Source organism: Canis lupus, chromosome 6 (genome assembly GCF_003254725.2).
Source record: "Canis lupus dingo isolate Sandy chromosome 6, ASM325472v2, whole genome shotgun sequence".
NCBI lineage: Eukaryota > Metazoa > Chordata > Mammalia > Carnivora > Canidae > Canis > Canis lupus.
The window spans coordinates 5,989,111-6,006,431 of NC_064248.1; the positions used below are offsets into that span (position 1 = coordinate 5,989,111).

The following is a 17,321-nucleotide window of genomic DNA, read 5'->3' on the forward strand; positions in this document are numbered from 1 at the left end:
ACTGGATCCCGGGTCTCCAGGATCAGGCCCTGGGCTGAAGCGCTAAACCGCTAAGCCACCTGGGCTGCCCTCCCCCAATCTTTCTAATAAGAATCCTATTTCAAACATTTTAGAAATTGTCATTCAATTTCCAGCATGCAGTTTTGGTGCAACAAAGACTAAAAGTAATCCCAAATAAAACAAGGACCCTAGAGTTATTTTTATTTTTTAAGTTAGCTCTGTGCCCAACATGGGGCTCAAACTCATGACTTGGAGATCCAGAGTTCGCCTGCTCCTTGGATTAAGCCAGCCTGGTGCCTCTCTGCTGTTAATCTTATTGATGTAGTTTTCGAATGTGGGTGAAGTCCCCAGCCAACAGCCAAGAAGGGATCCTTGAGAAATCTTTGGTGCAAAAAGGTGATTTTATTAAGGCCTGGGGACAGGACCCATGGGCAGAAAGAGCTGCTGCCCTGGGGCTGTGAGGAGGGGCTGATTATATACTTGGGAGTTGGTGGAAGGAAAAAGGGAGGTGCCCAAAAACACTTTCATCTGCTGAGGACAATCCTCAGGATACTGGCGACCTTCCTTGCCTTTGTCACAGTTGTCAAGCTAAGTGCTTTTCCCTCTAGCAAAGCATTAACATTAAGACAGTTGGAAAAAAAAAAAAAAAAGACAGTTGGGAGTTTCCTGGAGAAAGGTCACATGTATCCCACTCAGAAGTTGGGGAAGGGGGGTGGTTGTGGGGTATCAGCTATGATTTTGTCCTCAGCTTGCCTTCTGCTCCTTCATCATTATGGTCAGATAATCAGCATTTCCCCCTCTGGTAGCCTTTTTTTTTTTTTTTTTTTTTAAAGATTTTTATTTATTTGAGAGAGAATGAGAGAGAGAGAGATAGAGCACATGAGCAGGGGCAGAGGAAGAGGGAGAAGCAAATTCCCCTGCTGAGGAGGGAGCCTGATACAGAGCTCCATCTCAGGACCCCAAGATCATGACCTGAGCTAAAGGCAGATGCTTAACCTACTGAACCTCCCAGGGGCCCCCCTCCCTCCCTCCTTTTTCCCCCTCTTTTTGCTTTTGTTCTGCACTTTCACTGTGATGGTTTCTAAATGAAGACTTGTCATTTCTAAGTATGGGTAGGGTTTATGCTTCTTGAATCTTTAAATTTGTGTCTTTTGTCAGGTCCAAAAATTTAGTAATCATTATGTCTTTTTTTCTTTTAAGATTTTACTCATTTGAGAGAGAGAGAGAACGAGCAAGAGCGAGTGAGCAAGCAAGCAGGGGAGAGTACAAGCCAAGGAGAGAGGCAGAGGGAGAAGCAGACTCCCTGCTGAGCAGGGAGCCTGATGCAGGGCTTGATCTCAGGACCCCAAGATCAGGACCTGAGCCCAAGGCAGGCACTTAATCAACTGAGCCACCCAGGTACCCCTGTCTTTTTTTTTTTATTATTAAGATTTTATTTATTTATTTAAGAGAGAGAATGAGTGCAGGAGAGCATGAGCAGGAGGAGAGGCAAAGGGATGGGGAGAAGCAGGCTTCCCGCTGAGCAGGGAGCCCAACACTGAGGTTGATCCCAGGACCCTGAGATCTTGACCTGAGCTGAAATCAAGAGTGACTGAGCCACTCAAGCACCCCTTAAATCATTTTAATTGAATTACAATGCATACCCAGAGAAGTGTGCAAATCATAGGCATACACCTCACTAAATTTCCATAAGTGAAAAACCCTTAGAATCAGTACCAGGGTCAGGACTCAGAACATTCCAGAACCCATGGAAGCCACTCCAATGCCCACTCCCAGTTTCTTCTTCCTTCCAAAGGTTAGCACTTTTTATAGTCATTTCTAGGACTCATTTGATGTTGTCCTTCAGCTTATTGTATTCTGGAGTCTTGGGCTTCTCATCTTCTGTTAGTTGTGTCCTGAGTTTCAATCCTAGTGAGTTGTCCCTCCAGGGATTTTTCCATTTCCTACAGTGAGCTCATCTTTAAGGTGGTTGGTGTTGAATGATCCTTTCCTCATTCCGTAGCAGCCTGGATAAAATGGAGCATGGCTCCCAAGCTTTTCCCTTTTGCTTATGCCCCAGGAGTATCATCAGACCAGGCTCAGTTTTTATGGCAGTGTTTGGCCTGGAAGTTTCGGGACTGCCACAGCCCAGCCAATTGACATCCCAAACCACGTGATGCTGGATTGGGAGCTTTGGATTCTCAGGCTGAAACAGACAAAGCTTGCTTGTCACCTCCCTGTGGATGGGCACATTGTCTCAAGGTCCCCCTTTCACTTTTCAGAGACCTCAGGACCAACCTCTGGCCTTCGGTGTGGCCCAAGGCTATGTCCTGTCCCCATATGGGCCCTGAGCATAAGCCATCACTGCTCACACCTACCTCAGCACAGGACAGAAGCAGGGTGAGTGCATTAGCTGTCCTCTGCAGGGTCAGTGCCCTCTTGTTTGTGGCATCTGGGGGATTTCTCTTTCTTATGTGTGAACTCAGCTGTACATTTGAAGTAATTTCTGTTTCTTTGACCATCTGAGGAGTTTGTGAGGAGAGAAGTTTCAAATTATTTTGGTATGCAAAATCAGAAACACTAGAGAGGGGGTATTAGGTGGGCTGTTGAGCACTTGAAAGGTAGCTCATGTAGCTGTGGAACTTATTTTTAATTTTCATTGAATTTTTTTTTAATATTTTTTTTTAATTTTTATTTATTTATGATAGTCACACACACAGAGAGAGAGAGGCAGAGACACAGGCAGAGGGAGAGGCAGAGACACAGGCAGAGGGAGAAGCAGGCTCCATGCACCGGGAGCCTGACGTGGGATTCGATCCCGGGTCTCCAGGATCGCGCCCTGGGCCAAAGGCAGGCGCTAAACCGCTGCGCCACCCAGGGATCCCATGAATTTTTGTTAATTGACACTGATTTATAAACAGTGACTGGTAGCTAGCGGCTCCCAAACTGGACGATGCATCCTTGGGTTGGAAGGAGGAGCTCCTCATGGCCCCCTGGACTGAGCAGGCTCTGGTTACACTCATCCCAGAGTGTGGACAGCCTGCATTCCTGTCTTGTTCTACGTCTCTGACCATCTTGATGGAGCTTAAGTGGGAACCATGTGAGTTGGCCTAGATTCCATCCTGTGGATTTGGACCTGCCAGTGCCTGATGAATGGGCCAGGGAGCTGTATCAGGCCCCAACTGTTTATCTGTTGAGGGTGTGGCACAGAGTTGAAAAGGATTAAGAACAACCCTGAGTGACAGTCAGGACTCCCATTGCCTCTTTTGCCCCTTAAAGCCTTGGCTTTCGGGATCCCTGGGTGGCTCAGCGGTTTAGCACCTGCCTTTGGCCCAGAGCGTGATCCTGGAGTTCTGGTATCGAGTCCCGCGTTGGGCTCCCGGCATGGAGCCTGCTTATCCCTCTGCCTGTCTCTCTCTCTCTCTCTCTCTGTCTATCATAAATAAATAAATCTTAAAAAAAAATAATAAAGTCTTGGCTTTCTTGCTTTATCCCCTCTCCTTACCCCATTCTATCTTCAGCCGTTTTTGACCCTCAGACTCTCCCTGGAAGGCTTCTCCTCCTGCAGGACTGACCTCCCGAGGGGTTCCAGCTATCTGGGGGCCTCGGTTACAGCCTCACACAGCTCAGGATCCCCCAGACACATCCCGCTTTCCTAAGCCTGGGTGTTTGCCCATCCCATTCCTCCTTCCTAGCTGTCCCTCTGTCATCCCCACTCCCACTTTCTTGATGGGCACATTTTCATTCTCTTTCAAAACCAACCTCCAATATCACCTCTGCAAGAAAGCCCAATTTCTTTTTTTTAAATAATAAATTTATTTTTTATTGGTGTTCAATTTGCCAACATACAGAACAACACCCAGTGCTCATCTCGTCAAGTGACCCTTCAGTGCCCGCCACCCAGTCACCCCCATCCCCCGCCCTCCTCCCCTTCCACTACCCCCAGTTGGCTTCCCAGAGTTAGGAATCTTCATGTTCTGTCTCCCTTTCTGATATTTCCTACCCATTTCTTCTCCCTTCCCCTCTATTCCCTTTCACTATTATTTATATTCCCCAAATGAATGAGACCATATAGTGTTTGTCCTTCTCCGATTGACTTATTTCACTCAGCATAATACCCTCCAGTTCCATCCATGTCAAAGCAAATGGTGGGTATTTGTCATTTCTAATAGAAAGCCCAATTTCTGTACTCCCCTAACACTCCTGACCCGCATACTCTCCTGATACATAAGTCTATGTATATTTGCGTATGTATTCTTGTATATAAAACGTTTATGAAGGTACACTTTTTTTCTTTTAAAGATTTTATTTATTTATTCATAGAGACACAGAGAGAGAGAGAGAGAGAGAGAGAGAGAGAGAGAGAGAGAGAGAGGCAGAGACACAAGCAGAGGGAGAAGCAGGCTCCATGCAGAGAGCCCGACGTGGGACTGGATCCAGGGTCTCCAGCATCATGCCCTGGGCTGCAGGCAGCGCCAAACTGTTGCGCCACCAGGGCTGTCCGAAGGTACACTTTGTATGCATGATGGGCAAGATTCAAAATTCACCCATGATAGCGAAGTTTGTCTCCCTTACACCCTGGGTTCCAGGCCACCCGCCCCCCTTCCTCAGGGCAACTACTGTCCCTCAACACCGGGAACACCCTTCCTCAAGAGCCTAGGGACTTCTTTTGACCTGCTCATGGACAGCAGGTGCCTGGAGGGCAGGGCTAACCTAGCCCGTTCTCTGTAGGCTCCCTGGGCACAGGAGGGGTTTGATGTGTGGGCGGACCACAGCCATCTGAGTACCAGGCTCTCAGGGTAGTAAAAGGGAGAATGATGGAGCCCTATCTGCGAATTGGGCTCAGTTGATTGGGTGGCTGTCTTTGGCTCAGGTCATGATCCCAGGGTCCTGGGATCGAATTCTGCATTGGACTCCCTGCTCAGCTGGGAGCCTGATTCTCCCTCTCCCTCTGCTTGTGCTCTGTTGTTCTGTCAAATAAATAAATAAAATCTTAAAAAAAAAAAAGAATGGACCATAGCGCTACGGTGACACTCCCCCCACTGGCTTCCCCAGGGCACCAGGGCAGTGGCGGGGAAGCAGGAAAGCGAAATTCTTGTCTCATGGAGTCAGAGAATGAATCTTGAGTCAGAGGATGAACCTCATGGATAAAGGAGAGTGAATAAAGCTATAGAAGTTGATTAACCAAGGATACAGAGAAAGCTCTCAGGAGCCAGAGGGATCCCGAAAGTGTTTACCAATGGGAGCCTCCACTGACAGTCTTTTATTTAGAACTGACCAGGGAGCTCATGGCCTTATCATTTTTATGATGTCTTGGTTTGAGTGAGGGCTGGTGATAACATCTCGAATGGCTTCTTTTTGGGGCCTGGTTATTCTTTGTTGGTCACAGATGACTGTCAGGAAAAAGACACCTAGGGCATGGAGGTCTGGTTGGTTCCCTCATCTCTGGTTTCCTTACACTTCAGCATTTTTGGGATTTCTGTGGGCCTGATCACACAGCCCCCTACCTATCTCTCTGTACCTCGCCCCGCCTGTCCCTTACTCGCCCGCATCCATAGACGATAACCCTGTCTCCTGCCACCTTCCTGCACAATAGTCACGTGACTCGGTGCAAGTGTTTCCAGCTGGGTTGTCCCCACCTTCCCTGGAATGACCTTGGAAATGTGGCACTGTTAGTAAGGCATCAAGGAGACCCATCTCCCCAGGGAAGGCCATGGTTGAGGGGAGGCAGTTCTATAGGAGCCCCACAAAAAACATCAGCTTGGAGATCGAGTGCCAGCTTCTCCTTTCAAAGAATATTCTGACGGTCTGATCAAGTAAGATTTAGATTCTAGTGCAGCACATTTCTGGGCACCAGGCCAGGTGGCAACACTGACGCTCTTGCTGAGTCCCCACCAGAGCCACGCAATGCTGGGGAGCCTGATGTGGAACCGAATGGAGGAAGCAGTGCAGGGAACCCCCTCCATTCCTCAGCAAGGAGGGGTTTGACAATTACTTGAAAAATGGATGGTTTATGTGTCCAGGGATGTGTGGATGAATTTTGCTGTGTTCCTCTTTGGACTGACTCAGAGGTTTCCCAAATGAGCTGTGCAGAGGAGTAGCCGTGTGGTGGTGGGGGGGATACACAGAATTGGACAGGCTTATGCAAAAGCTGCCCCATTGGGAGCACCTCTGAACTTTTTTGTATGTTTTATTCTAAATTTGTTTTTCTAGCAAAGACCTGAGACCAAAGGGAAGGGAGAGGTTGAAGGGTGTTGGGGTGTGGGATCAGAATGGTACAAGCCTCTCCATACCCACTTCCAGTTTTTCTTTTCTGCACTGGAGTTCTGGTCTGACAGCCCAAGCCTTGGGTAGAAAGGGAAGGTCCATAAATCCCAGGACACTGGGATTATGACCTGAGCCAAAGATACTTAACTGACTGAGCTGCCCAGGCGCCCTTCTACCACATTTCTTTTTTTTTTTTTTTTTTTTTTAATTTTTATTTATTTATGATAGTCACACAGAGAGAGAGAGAGAGGCAGAGACACAGGCAGAGGGAGAAGCAGGCTCCATGCACCGGGAGCCCGATGTGGGATTCGATCCTGGGTCTCCAGGATCGCGCCCTGGGCCAAAGGCAGGCGCCAAACCGCTGCGCCACCCAGGGATCCCTTTTTTTTTTTTTTTTTCCACATTTCTTATTCAAGAGAGTAAGTGCTATTCAGGTTTAGCCTCAGGACGCAGTATACGTCCAGACACTGGCTGGTCCCTGCTTCCTGGGATCCTTGTAAGAGCAGGTGGGCACTGCTGTCCTCTCACCTGAGCCAGAGAAGGCCAGCACTTGCCTGCAGGTCCCCAAAGCGGGGTGATGGTGGCCGGGGGTGGGGGGGCTTAGACTGGACTGTCCCTCTCCTGTGATAGAGATTTTCAGAAATGTCTGGATCCCAGACTCCTCAGCACAGTGGTTTTCACATGTGTCTCTTGGTGCCTTAGAATCCCAGGGAGGGGTCACAACGGCAGCCACACATTGGCTTTAAACATCATGATTCTCTTCTGCAAACTCAGTTCTGTAAAGCTATTGTCGGAAAAATAGTTCTAATTGCCTCTGTCCTTACCCAGAAGTTTTTAATAGCATCTTGAGTGATACAGTCCTTTTTACGACACTGTCTCAGGTGTCCCAAGACTGTCCGCATCCACTATCAACATTTGCAGTTGTTGTGACAACTAAAAACACTCGTTAAAGGATGCAGCTGGAGTGAGTGAAGGGTTGTGTGGTACTCTTAACCAAAGCAAGAGACTTTGCATCTGTATACCTGGTGATCCTCCAGCCCCTGCTGGAATGCTCCCAGTGATGAGGAGCTCACCACCTCACAAGGCAGCCCCTACCACACTCAGCAGCTCAGGCCTCTGTCCACAGCTTTTCCTGTTCCCCTGGAATGTCCACCTCTTGGTTCCACATAACAGTCTAAACATGAGGATACATCGGACCCCTTTTCCCTGTGTATACCACCCGTGAGATATTCCTGTCGGAAAGTTTAATGTAAGCCCACTCAACCCTGTGTATTGTACTTCTCTTCCTGTTTACACGAAATGCAGGGGATAGAGGAAGGAGTTAAAGAATGCCTCAGAGAAACAACAGATCCAGAAGGTGGGACTACATATAAGATAATTGGCCTGGTTGCTTTAAAAAGTCAGAGAGAGGGATTCCTGGGTGGTGCAGCGGTTTGGCGCCTGCCTTTGGCCCAGGGCGCGATCCTGGAGACCCGGGATCGAATCCCATGTCGGGCTCCCGGTGCATGGAGCCTGCTTCTCCCTCTGCCTGTGTCTCTGCCTCTCTCTCTCTCACTGTGTGCCTATCATAAATAAATAAAAGTTTAAAAAAAATTTAAAAAAAAAGTCAGAGAGAGTGTGACTCAGTCGGTTAAGTGTGCCTTTGGGTCAAGTCATGATCCCAGGGTCCTGGGATCGAGTCCTGCATTGGGCTCCCTGCTCAGTGGGGAGTCTGCTTCTCCATCTGCCCCATGCCCTGCTCTTGTGCTCTACACTCTTTCTCTATCTCCATCTCAAATAGATAAATAAAATCTTAAAAAAAAAGTCATGGAGAAAAGGATTGGTGGGGGCTGTGTTTCAGAGTAACGGAGAATAAAAATACCTAACAGGCAAAGTAGCCCCAGATCTTTGACTGGTTTCTTTTGTGACCAATGAAACAAAAACAGCTATAAAATACTTTTCTGAGACAATTGGGGAAACTTAACTAGGCACTAGAAATTAGATAATGCTGGGAGTTAACTGTTAATTCTCGAGTCTGATAATGGGGTTGTGGGTTTTATTTTGTAAGATTTTATTTTTTAAAGTAATCTCTGCAACAACATAGGGCTCGAACTCACAACCCTGAGATCAAGCATCACGTGCTCTACTAACTGAGCCCTGGGATTGTGGTTTTGGAGAGGATGGAGTTTTAGGTGATACATGTTGAAGTATTCACTGTGGTCAGGAAGTGAAATGTTATGATCTTTGGAAATTTTGACTGGCTCAGCAAAACCAACCAATCAGCCCTATATACACCCAGGCAAATGTTAACAATCGTTGAATATAGATGGTGGGCATAAGGGGCTCATGAACGCATTATTTCAACTTTTCTTAATGTTTGCAATTTATCATAATACGAAGTTTGGGAAAAATCTCAACGACAGCCCATTGGGACAGTGTTTTATACTCAGTGTATTTACTTTTGTGTATAGCCACTTGTAAACTAAGGAGAACCAAAAACCCAGTTGATATGCAGAATGACCCTAGGAGAGCGGGGTCTGCTTGGGATTTCTGGGATCTGGGAGGGTTTCAGAAGCACTGGGGTGAGGCCTGAGAGGTGGCCTGGGTGGAATGAGGAAGGGCCTTGAGTGTTGAGGAGGCTGATTTTGTCTACAGGGGCTTGAGCAAGCCACCGAACGGTCCAGACAACCCTGGCATATCAGTGGGAGCAGAGAGGGCAGTGATGGGCTGGAGAAAAGAGCTTTAGTCTCAAGTGCCTTGAGGGGCAAGGAAGCCTGGTTGAGGTCTGTGATCTCCCCTGGTGAGAGGGAAGATCCACCACTTAGGGACAGCTGATATTCCCTCCAAGGGGGACAAAAATGCATGTGGGTCCAGGGAACTTCTCAAGAGCATCCAGAATTCTTTCTTTATATGAGAAATCTAGTTTATAGTGTTGGTGCATTTAAAAGCAGAAGCAAAGCAAAACACTGTTGGAAGCAGACAAATCAAGACAGAAGCTCTGATCAGGTTCAGGGGCCGCCATCCCTGGGTGAGTGAGGAGGTGTGACAGGCGGAGGGTGGTGCCGGGGCTGACCTCAGGGCAATGGAGAGGCCTGACTGCAGAAGCACCTAGAGGTAGACTCCATCTAGGAGACTTAATGAGTAACCAGATTCAGGAAAGGGAGGGTGGAGTCCAGGGCGACTCCCAAGTGTCCTGTGTGAGCCACTGATGGACACTCTGAAGGTGGAATCACAGAAGAAGAGCAGGATGCTGGGGGAAGGGAAGTCCGTGTCTGGCCTGGAGACCTGGAGGGTGAGCTTGAAGTCCTGAGGTAGGCAGCCCTGCCAGAGGAGGAACCCTCCAGGGAGAGTCTGAGGGTCAGGAAAGAGTCTGAGAGTCTGAGGACAGAGTGGGGGAGGTGGGAGGGAGTGGAGGAGAGCCAAGGCTTTAAGGGGCAAAAGAGGCCATAGGGGTCCTGATTGTCACTCAGGGTGTTCCTAATCCTCAATTCTGCGCCACACCCTCAACAGATAAACAGGTGGGGCCTGATACAGCTCCCTGGGCTTATTCATCATGCACTTGCAGGACCAAATCCACAAGATGGAATCTAGGCCAACCCACAGAGTTCCCACTTGACTTCCATCAAGATGGTCAGAGACATGGGCCAAGGCAGGAATGCAGGCTGTCCACACCCTGGGATGAGTGTGATCTGAGCCTGCCCAGCCTATGGGGCATAGAGAGCAACTCCTTCCTGTTTCAGGGGAAGGGAAAAATGGCCTTTTTATTGAGCAGTTACTGTGTGCTGGGGGCTGTCAGGTACTATCTAGTTTGATCACATATCAGACGCACACAATGGGCATTTTGCTGACCACAAAGAGTTGGCAAATAAATAGTCATGCATTTGAGCATTCATTCATTCAACATACATTATCCAATCTGTCCTAGTGGCCATAAAGCTGCATTCCTTGGGCATTGGGGATACAAAAATCTAAGACACTAGGAATTGAATCAAGAATTAAATTGTGTGTTGCTTTCAAATTACATAGGAACAATCCCCATCAACACCTCATTTCTGGCCCCAGCTCCACCCAGATCTTGGCATTCTCCCTAGCAGGCTGTATCAGAATTTTGGCAGGACAAGTGGGGCTATGAAGCTTATTCTTCTGAAGAACCTCCCCATATGTCTTTGAGTTGGCAGGCTAAGATACCCAGAAAACCCTGCTAGTGAAATTCTTTGAAATGTTTCATAAAATTTTAAAATTTTATTTTAAATACACAGCTGAGCTCCCATGACAGAAATCCCAGGAGTCTAGGAACAAAGAAGGGACTAAACAGGGTAGATGATAGCCAATGAGTTGATAATGTTGATAATCCCCTTAAGTGTCAATGAAGGTCAGTAGCCAGGAGTGATGGGAGATGAGACCCCACACTAGGGTTGCCAGAAAAAAGGGCAGGATAATACAGGATGCCCACTTGCGTATGTGTGTGTATGTGTGTGTAGACAGATATATGCATTACATACATAAACACACATACACATACATTTTGGGGGGCTAAATATGGCAGCCCTGACCCAACCTAAAATGGAAATTATAGGGGCTCCTGGGTGGTTCAGTTGGTTGAGCATCTGACTTGTGATCTCAGCTCAGGTCTTGATCTTAGGGGTTCCACACCTAGCAAGCCCCCTAAAATGGAAATTGTATCCAAGAACCCTATTAAATTGACTCTTGAAAGGCCACTGTCAGTGAAAGGACTAACTAGAGATAATGTGCTTACCAGGGGGTAATAAGCAAGTTTGTTCACCTCAGTGTGAGAATTCAAAGCTCTTGACCTGGTTTCACATGTGTGGGATTCTAGCTCATTCCACAGGAGTGGTTCAGTAGCTTGCAAGCCAAGAAATCAACAGAAATAAAGATACTCCTAAAAAAAAAAAAAAAGATACTCCTGAAGAAGGAAAAAAAAAGTAAGGATTAGGGGTGAATGGGAGCCCAGAAGGTGTGCCCCTAGACTGTAAAGGATTCTCAAAATAAAATGAAAAAAAAAAACAAACCCCACAAATGATGAGTTTACACTTAAATGTCAAATAAAATAATACAAATCAGAGAGGGAGAAGAGCCTCTTTTTTTTTTTTTCTTTATTTTATATAAGAGACTTAACTCTCGGAAACGTACTGAGGGTTGCTGGAGAGGAGGGAGGTGGGTGAATGGGGTAACTGGGTGATGGCCATTAAGGAGGACATGTGATGTAATGAACCCTGGGTATTATGTAAGACTGATGAATCACTGAACTCTACCTCTGAAACTAATAATATACTATATATTAATGAATTGATTTTTTAAAAAAGATTTTATTTATTTATGCATGAGAGAGAGAGAGAGAGAGAGAGAGAGGCAGAGACACAGGCAGAGGGAGAAGCAGGCTCCATGCAGGGAGCCGGACATGGGACTCGATCCCGGCCCCCAGGATCCCACCCTGGGCTGATGGCAGCGCTAAACTGCTGAGCCACCAGGGCTCCCAATGAATCGATTATAAATTTAAAAATTAAAGAACTGTCAAAGCCCTTGAAGAGATAAATTTCCACACGTGAGACTCAGAGGTACAACAATTAGGACAATCTGAAACCCCCCTCACCCCCTAAACTCAAGATTACACAACAGCATGAAAGGGAGACTAAAATTCAGTATGTTTATAATGATTAAAGACATAAAATTAGGGGTATGTGGGTGGTTCAGTTGTTTGAATGTCTAACTCTTGGTTTCAGCTTAGGTCATGATCTGAGGATTCTGAGATAGAGCCCCATGTCGGGCTCTGAGATGAGTGGGGAGTCTGGTTGAGGATTCTCTCTCCTTTTCTTTCCTTCTCCCTCTGCTGCTCCCCTTGCTCATGCACATGCTCTCTCTAACAAGTCATTAAAAAAAATGACATAAAATAAGAAACCCAAACCCTAAGAAAACAAACACCATAAAACTCCATGGATTTGATAAAGAACCAAACAGGGTATCTACAAACGACAAATGTGGTCATCAAAACAAATACCCCAGTGAAACCCTTGACACATGGATTGACCAGCAGACTGAACACTGTGGAAGAGAGGATTAGTGAGGTGCAATATGAGATTTCAGTGAGTGCAGAGAGCTGAAATGATGAAAGAAATATTAAAAAGAAGTTAGGAGACACAGAATATTCAGCATCTATCTAATAGTTTCCAGAGAGTGTAGTTCAGAGAACGAAGGTGGAGGTAGTATATCTGATAGAACGACTAACGTTTTCTGGAATTGTCGAGGCCTGATTTCTCAAGAAATGAGGAAACACTGTGACTCCTAAACATAATGAACGATAGGTCTGTGTCGATTTCTGCGGTAGCAATATGCAGAAAAAAGTATAAAAAAAGATTTTCCCTCTCACGGATCCTTTCTGCAAGAATTGTTAATGATATCTCCCTCTGCCTGTGTCTCTGCCTCTCTCTCTCTCATGAATAAATAAATAAAATCTTGTTTTAAAAGATTTATTTATTTATTTATTTATTTATTTATGATAGACATAGAGAGACAGAGAGAGGCAGAGACACAGGCAGAGGGAGAAGCAGGCTCCATGCTGGGAGCCCGATGTAGGACTTGATCCCAGGACTCCAGGATCACGGCCTGGGCCAAAGGCAGGCGCTAAACTGCTGAGGCACCCAGGGATCCCCAATAAATAAAATCTTAAAAAAAAAAAAAAATAGGGCAGCCCAGGTGGCTCAGCGGTTTAGCGCCACCTTCAGCCCAGGGCGTGATCCTGGGGTCCCCGGATCGAGTCCCATGTCGGGCTCCCTGCGTGGAGCCTGCTTCTCCCTCTGCCTGTGTCTCTGCTCCTCTCTCTCTCTCTCTCTCTGTGTTTCTCATGAATAAATAAATAAAATCTTCAAAAAAAAGAATTCTTAATGATGTACTCGAGGAAGATGAAACTTGTATTTAGAGTATTGTAAGGATTGAGGAACAAGAAGGGCTAGTGGCCCAGGCAAGGGTCACTTCTTGGCAAAGGTCTTGGCTCAAAAGAGCAATGGTAAAAACTGGCAGAATTATAAAAAAATAATCATTTCAGTATCCTGAACGTTAACCAGAGGCAGACAGCAAATTGAAAAGCATTTACTTGACAAAAACTTGAGAATCTCAGTAATAATGGTGGTATTGGTGACATTTAATCTTCAGGTGACTCCTGTTTCCCTCCCCCCACCCCCGAAGGCCAGGACACGGTGGCCATGAAAACTGGCAGCCTCACTGCCGCTGGAGGGGCTGACCTGATTTGGAGCTCTGCAAAAACAAAATGAAACCAAACAAAACTCATGGTGAGAGGCAGTGTTGAAAATAATATCAATTAGTGGCAAACAATTGGGGGAAGGCCAATGTCATGGCCGCCTAAGGCTTCAATGCCGTTTGGGGCAAGAAAGTGACCAGCTGCAGTTTTGAGAAGGAGATCTAGGACACAAGATGGCCACAGGGGAACTTGAGAAGCTCCAGCATAAAATCAAGAGTTGGACGCTCAACCGACCGACTTCAGCCCAGGTACCTCAAGACAGATCTCATGTAATCCTTCCCACAGGGGAGTTTCTAGCTCACATTTGGGTAAAATGAGGCTCAGAGAGGTCAAGTAGCTTGCTCTTCATCACATAGCTAATACATGGTGGAGCTGACATGCCAACTCTGGTGTGTGTGACATGCAGAGAAACAGGAGAGTAGCCCAAACACAGGAGAAAAGCAGTAACTAGAAACTGCTGGAAGGGGCCCAGGTGCTGGACTTAGTAGATAAAGATTTTAAATCAGCTATCAAATGTTCAAAGAACTAGAGGAACACATATTTAAATAATTAAATGGAGTAAATAATTAAAGGAAGTATGACAGTCACTCATCAAGTAGAGAATATCAAAAAAGAGATGAATTTTGGTTTTTCAGAACTGTGGGAGAAAAAAAACTCTGTTGTTTTAATTTTTTTTAAAGATTTTATTTATTTATTCATAGAGATGCAGAGAGAGAGAGGCAGAGACACAGGCAGAGGGAGAAGCAGGCTCCATGCAGAGAGCCCGAGGCGGGACTCGATCCAGGGTCTCCAGATCACACCCTGGGCTACAGGTGGCACTAAACCGCTGTGCCACCGGGGCTGCCCAACTCTGTTGTTTTAAGCCACCAAGTGTGCAATCACTTGTTATAGCAGCCACTGGAAGCTAATACAGATACTAAACATAAAAACTGAAGCCTGGTAGCATCTGGATGGCTCAGTCGGTTAAGTGTCCAGCTCTTAATTTTGGCTCAGGTCATGATCTCAGGGTTGTGAGGCATAGGGCCTGCTTAAGATTCTCTCTCTTCCTCTCCCTTTACCCCTCCCCACTTTCTATCAAAACAACACAACACAAAAAACAACTGTAGGTTGTGGCTGTTAGGAATGCTTTAAAAATATACAGCCATAAATGTATTTGAAAATAGGATTTATTTAAAATAAGAAACTGGGAACTAATAATCTTAGAGACTTAGTAAAAGAGAATCAGAGTGAATGCAGAGAAAATAGATAGGAATAACCAAAATCAGAGCAGAAATTAAAGAACCTCCAAACATAAACAATAAGGCAGGAACAAGGGAACAAGAAGGGCAAGTGGCCTTGTTCCTTATCTATCAAAATAAACCTGTGGCAAAAAATAAGGAAAATAAGAGGCACAAATGAACACTTCTAGAAATGATAAAGAGGACAGAGACCCACCTGCCACCCAGGTGCCCCTGTCTTTCTCCCTCTCAAATGAATAAATAAAATTAAAAAGAAAAAACACACAAAAAACACATGAGGCACCTGACTGGCTCAGTCGGAAAAGCATGTGACTCTTGATCTTAGGATCCTGAGTTCAAGCCCCACGTTGAATGTAGATTACTAAAGAAAAAACAAAGTTAAAAAAAAAAAAGCAATGAAATGCCACTTCATATCCACACAAGGATGGCTATAATTTAAAAGACAGACAATAACAAGCATTGGTGAGAAAAAATAGACTCCTCATACACTGCTGCTTGGAATGTGAAATGGTGCATCTGCCTTGGAAAAAGTTTGGTAGTTCCTCAGAATGAATTGTAAACATGTCTATGTAAACTCTTGTACACAAATGTTCATGGCAATATTATTCGTAATAGCCAAAAAATGGAAATAACCCAGCCATCAACCAGTGAAGGGATAAACAGGTGGTATATGGCGTCCCTAAAAAATGTTTTTTTAATCCGTTCATTCATTCATTCATTCATTCATTCGAGACATAGAGAGAGGGGCAGAGACACCGGCAGAGGGAGAAACAGGCTCAGTGCAGGGAGCCCGATGTGGGACTCGATCCCCAGACTCCAGTATTACACCCTGAGCCAAAGGCAGGCACTCAACTGCTAAGCCACCCAGGTGTCCCCTTAAAAATGTTTTTAATAAAATACTAATTCTTGGGGCACCTGGGTGGCTCAGAGGTTGGCTGTCTGTGGCTCAAGTTATGATCTTGGGATCCTGGGATCGAGCGCCACAACAGGCTCCCTGTGGGGTGCCTGCTTCTCCCTCTGCCTGTATCTGTGCCTCTCTCTATGTCTCTCATGAGTAAATAAATCTTAAAAAAAGAGAGAGAGAGAGACAAAGCATAAACAGGGGGGAGGGGCAGAGGGAGAGGGAGAAGCAGACTTCCCTTTAAGCAGAGAGCCCAACACAGGGTTCAATCCCAGGACCTGGAGATCATGATCCGACTGGAAGGCAGACACCCAACCATCTAAGCCACCCAGGCGCCCCTGTTTTTTTTTTTTTAATTCAATGTCTACCTTAAACGATAAATGCCAAAAGATCTGTTATTATGTTTAATATGTGACTAGGTTAACACAGCAACAACAAATCAATAAAAGATATAATACATTTCTCTTTATCCCACTGCCTACTGCTGCCATCGTGGCTTATGCCACCATTGTGTTTCTCGTGGATCATCATAAATCTCCTAATTGATTTCCCTGCCTGAAGTTTCACTCTGCCAGTTTCCAACACGTTTTCCACTTAACAGTCAAGAGTGGTTTTTCTTTTCTTTTTTTTTTTTTTAAGAGTGGTTTTTCTAACTGACACATTTGCTTATGTCATCGTCCTGCTTAAAACCCTTCAGCAGTTCACAAGGGCTCCTCATTCCTCTCAGGCACACTCAGTTCCTTATCAAGGCCCACCCAGTGTTTTAGGATGCAGACTTCTCTCTTGTCTCCTCTCTTACACTTTTTCTGCTGCCAGACGAAATGACCCATCTTCGAAGGACAAGTCCTCTTCTCTCTTGTATCTAGGTCTTTGCCCCTCTCCCTAAAGAACAACCTTCCTCTTTCGTTTCATCCACCTGACTCCTATGCATCTTTTAGGTATTTCCTCTGCTGAATCTGGGTTAGGGGTTCCTCTATCATTCATGGTCCTCTGGGCTTATCCCACCAGAGCGATTGCCTATTTACCCATTGGTCCTTTTCAAAAATATTTTATTTATTTAGTTTGAGAGAGAGAAAGTGAACAGGGAGAGGGGCAGAGAGGGAAAGAGAGAGAGGGAGAGAGAATCTGAAGCAGGCTCTGCTGAGCGTGAAGCCCACATGAGGCTTGATCTCAGGACCCAGAGATCATGACCTGAGCCTAAACCAAGAATCATATGGTTAATCGACTGAGCCACTCAGGTGCCGCCCCCCATCTGTCCTTTTCAATGGGAGATGGAAATACAGTTTAAAGAGAGGGTTTGTTTCTAGTTCACTGCCTTGTTCTTGAACAGCATTTTAAATCTTTCTAAAATGACAACTCTCATGGGATGCCTGGGTGGCTCCACGGTTAAGCGTCTGCCTTTGGCTCAGGGAGTGATCCCGGGTTCCCAGGATTGAGTCCTGCATCAGGCTCTCTGCATGGAGCCTGCTTCTCCCTCTGCCTGTGTCTCTGCCTCTCTCTGTGTGTCTCTCATGAATAAATAAATAAAATCTTTTAAAGAATAATAAAATGACAACATTCACAACAGCTTTATAGATAAATTCTGTTAGACATTCAAGGAATTACACAAAAGCGTAATACATGCTCTTCCGAGAAATAGAGAAAGAGAAAAAGGAACAGTATGCACAGACTCTATAAGGTTAGT

General features: G+C 45.8%; 1 long non-coding RNA gene across 1 annotated transcript; it reads left to right on the plus strand.

Annotated features, from left to right (window-relative positions):
* The first annotated feature begins 1,205 nt into the window (after positions 1-1,205).
* Positions 1,206-4,923, plus strand: LOC112646385 (uncharacterized). Its single transcript, XR_007411064.1, has 3 exons — positions 1,206-1,398; positions 2,262-2,379; positions 4,313-4,923. It is a non-coding gene; the product is annotated as an uncharacterized LOC112646385 (long non-coding RNA).
* Positions 4,924-17,321: the final 12,398 nt, after the last annotated feature.